A 4,875-nucleotide genomic window follows, 5' to 3' on the forward strand; every position below is an offset into this window, starting at 1 on the left:
TCATTTTCTGCTCTCCTTTCCCATCACTGCTCACACCGCAGCACAACTCCCCCTACCCTGAAAGTCTATCTCCTAAAACCTCATTCCCTTTTCTGGGACACACCAGAAACCACTAAGGCAGTCACTAATAATCTGAATGGCAGTTATTAGGAAATCATGCTCACTTGCCCTCTTTCTCTCCTGGTGCACCCAGCTAGCTCATGATAACAGATCCCCCACTCTTGGAAGCTCAAGGAGATGCCTATAATTTATTCCACTTTACTCTCTCCTCCCCAGAGGATAAGAGACGTACCTGATTGATACCATCTGGGAATAGGCTCTTGAAGATCCATAGCCCCTCTTTTGCTCTCAGGACAGATGTGTCCCCAGCTTCTGTTCCATGTATTAAGTCATTAATGCAAGTTCTGCCCCTGGCATGGGAATCCCTCGATGCCCCTGAGACTGTAGGTGACAGAGAGTAAATGCAATTGTAGCAGTAGGTTTGGGCAGGGGTCGGCAGAGGGAGCCGAGGATGAAGCACTTTTGGGCTCTCATCCAAGCCAGCTCCAACTTTGCTGGTCCACTTCTACCTGCAACCAAGCTCACATTTTCATCTTGACTCCTGTGTGTTTCTCAATTGGGTCTGAAGCACTTTCACATGATTCATCTATTGAGAATTGTTTCTGATTCAGAACTGTCTGAAATATCCTCTCTATTTCTTTGGCCTTCATTGCCGAAGGAACTGGTCTGCAAACTTTCTCTACTCCTGGTAACCAGGCTTTCCATCAATCTGCCCATGTTTTTGCATGTTCTGCTCTGGGAATTATTCTATACATTCACAGAACCCATTCTTCAAGGAGGCCCTGGTCTAGACAGGGAGAACAGGCATCATCAATAAAGCTATAGCTCCAGAAATAGGAAGTCACAGTGGATATGGGGAGATGGCATGGGAGTGCTGTAAAAAGGAAAATGTGGAAGAGTTAGAGCTAGATGGGTCCCGGGATGCATCAAATTCAAAGGAATTACAAAAGTTTGAGGCCGATCTTGTCCTCTTTTACTATTTTTGTTATTTTTTGTGGAATTAAGCATAGAATTTACTCTCTCAGTCCTTAATATTTCATCTGTTATCTGATACTTAATATTTCATCTGTCAAATGATGCAAATCCTTACACAGCACACTGGGTCTGAAATGGTGGCCTGAAATAATAGAAGAACAAATACTTTGGAAATCCCAGAAAAATATACAATTATCAGAAATAATCATTGTTCTTATTTGAAGTATTAAAAACATTTGGAAAAATATATTCCATATATATATAAACTTTTACAAAGTTAGATATTATTATTTTATTATCATGTAACAAATTCAGTTCTAGATAATCACTTTCCTCATTTGCATAGCCCTGAACTGGTAACATGACATTGTTCTCATCCATTATTTAATTTGATCCAATCCACATCCAATCGAGGGCCTAATGACCTGGACAGAATGGCAGGAGCACATCTCTTCTACTGATTCCCTTAGGGATGGGCAGGGTCCACCCAGCACAAAGGGTGAGACATGGAAACTAAGTCATCTGCCATTCTGTGTTGAGCAGAACACCGGGCGCAGTTCCCAATGCCAGAGGAGGATTCCCACCGCATGGAGGAGAGCAAAGATCCTCACTGTGGCAGCCATCAGGAATGTAAGTCCACACTTCTGCCTCCTGCATCTTTGTATTGGAAGTGACCAAAGAAAACAAAATGCAGTCATGCACTGAGCGGAATGAGCTTTACCCACATGGCAAAGAGCCAGAGCCAGATCAGCTTTGGTAATGGGGGTCAGCCCCCCATGGTCAGCGGGTCCCTCCAGGAAGGCAGTACATGGCAAGTGGCTTGCATGTATCCCTCTCACACCACAATGGAAGGAGCTCTCTGCCTACCCTGTGAAGTATGGACTACTGGAAGCTGGGGCATGGTCAGGGCCATTGATGCACATGTTTAACGGTAACAAAAGAACATTCATTGAGCCTGCAACAGGGAAAGATATTCCCAGCAAGCTGATAAGCCTAGCACAGGTTGTGTGGGCTCTCTATCTCTTGGGAAGGAAATGTTCCAGACCCAAGGCCCATTCTTCTGTGTCTGAGTGAAAGGCAAAAGACTGGGGCGCCTGGGTGGCTCAGTTGGTTAAGTGACTGCCTTCGGCTCAGGTCATGATCCTGGAGTCCCTGGATCGAGTCCCGCATCGGCAGGGAGTCTGCTCTGCCCTCTGACCCTATCCCCTCTCATGTGTTCTCTCTCATTCTCTCTCTCTCTCAAATAAATAAATAAAATCTTTAAAAAAAAAAAAAAGAAAGGCAAAAGACTGTATGAGACTGCCTTTTCCAACACTGGGATAATGCAGACTTCACAACCCACCCCTATCTGCCTTAGCATGGGGTGCTTATAGGGTGGGTATGAGAGATGGAGGAGGAGAGATTATAGGTCCGCAAGTCAACCTTGCATTGAGCCTTTGTCTTCCTCCTAGAGTATGGAAAACAAATACCCTTGCCCATGGTCTGGGTCTTAATCCCAACCCCCCTTTTTCTTAAAGGGCTGACCTCAAGGTTTAGAGGTGATAATATTATAGCAATGGAGTGTACTTCAGCAAGTCATAACTACATTGCTTTTAAACTTTGACAAGAAAACACTGTGAGGGTTACTGTCTCTTATCCCAGTAGTGCATTGTAACACTAGGAGTTAATAAGAGCAGCTGAAAAGTACAGCAATAACAAAGCAAAGAGATACTAATAGAAAGTTATTTAAAAGCACTATCTAAATGGGTTGTCTGGGTGGTGCAGCTGGTGGAGCGTCTGACTCTTGGTTTCAGCTCAAGTCATGGTCTCAGGGTCGAGATCGAGCCCTGTGTTGAGCCCTGTGTCCAGCTCCATGCTCAGCAGGGATTCTGCTGGAGATTCTCGCTCTCCCTGTCCCTGCCCCTCCCGCTTGTGCTCTCTTCCTCTCTCAAATAAATAAATAAATCTTACAAAAAAGCACTGTCTAAATAATTCCTATGTTTAAATGGACAGAAGTAGAGATGCATATTAGAAACTTTGTAAAAACAACACATTGGAAAAGGTAGAGAATGGGACCAAAGCTGTACTCATAGTGAAATGAATAATATTGAGAATTTAATTGTTTCAATGATCCAAATGCATTTATGGAGCATGAAATTTGGGGAATTTTAGTAAGTATAGGAATAGTGACATTAAAGAAACCATAGGGGAGAAAAGGCAATGATAAGGAAAAGGTAATTAATTTAGAAAGTGAAGGGTAAAATTGATAAATTCAAAACACAATTTTAAAAACTTAGACTAAGAATAAATCATGGAAAGCTCTATGCTAACATATTTGATTATCTCAAGAAAAAAAAAAAGCTAATTTTCTATGAAAATGTAAATGACTAAAAGTGATTCCAGAAGAGTGAAAAACCTGAATAAACCATGGAATTGAAAAAAAATTAGAAAATTTATGCCTTTAAATGATGCCAGGCTTGGACAGTTTTACATATTTTATGTTTTCATGGAATAATTTGTGTGCTATTAAAATTATTCCAAAGCAAAGGAAAGACAGAAATATTTACAAATTTATTTCGCTAAAACCTGACAATGAACACACAGAAAAAGGAGCCAGGATCTCCCCTGCAATTCTGAAAATAGATGGGGGAAAAAAAAACTTGGTAAAATGTCCAGAAATTGAAATCTAGAATTGTATTTAATGATTAGTATACTGTGACTGCATAAGTTTTATTCTTGAGACAAAAAATATTATATAAAATGAATTGTATTATTTTAATACATCTTATTGATGTATTAGAGAAAAAACATTTTTAATCATCTGTAAAGGTGCTGGGAAGTCATTTAATGACATGTATCACCCACCCATTCCAGATTAATGAGAGAAAGAAATAAACATACAGCCATTTATAGCGAACTAGGATTATAAAGACACTTCCTAAACATTACAGAGAATATCTAAAATCAAGAATTAATGGAATACTAATGTTGAATCATTAAAGGTATTTCTATTAAACTTAGGAGCAAGTTAAGATTTTTTTTAAGGCCATTACTGTACCTTTTCAAAAAGCTTTAGACAGTTCAGTAATATATGCAACAGACATAAGAAAGGAGAAGTAAAATGATTATTGGTAGAAGATATATGATTGCTCATATAGTAAACAAAAAAAATTAATTATCTAGGATATCCAGGAGAATTAGCAACCTGTTTAAATGAATGCAAATTTAGTAATGTGACTGGATTTTAAAAATACAAAGATTAAGTGCTTATGTAGATACCAGATATGACTAGGTAGAAATTGCTGGGGAGAAAAATAAGATTACAATAGAAAAAACATTGTTGACCCTCTAACATACCCCAGGAATAACAAGAAATATGGAAGTCCACATGAGGAAACCAAAAATATTGACATGAAGGAGACATGAATAATGGAAAGCCATTTTATGTCCTCGGTTAGAAGGAAAAAAATACTTTAATTGTAGGTTTAATAATATCCTAATTTTTAAAATTCAATGGATTAGGGGTGCCTGGGTGGCTCAATCGTTAAGCGTCTGCCTTCGGCTCAGGTCATGATCCCAGGGTCCTGGGATGGAGCCCCGCATCGGGCTCCCTGCTCAGTGGGGAGCCTGCTTCTCCAACTCCCACTCCCCCTGCTTGTGTTCCCTCTCTCGCTGTGTCAAATAAATAAATAAAATCTTTAAAAAAAATAAAAATTCAATGGATTATATTTAAAATTCAGAGTGATTCTAATCTAGAAGAACAGGTACATGGGAAAGGAAATTTTGAGGTTGGGGGAAATCTTGACTATTTTTCCTACCAACTAATAAAACATGTTTGAAAATGACAATGATTAAAACAGA

Source organism: Leptonychotes weddellii, chromosome 10 (genome assembly GCF_054177405.1).
Source record: "Leptonychotes weddellii isolate Sample4059 chromosome 10, ASM5417740v2, whole genome shotgun sequence".
NCBI classification, from domain to species: domain Eukaryota; kingdom Metazoa; phylum Chordata; class Mammalia; order Carnivora; family Phocidae; genus Leptonychotes; species Leptonychotes weddellii.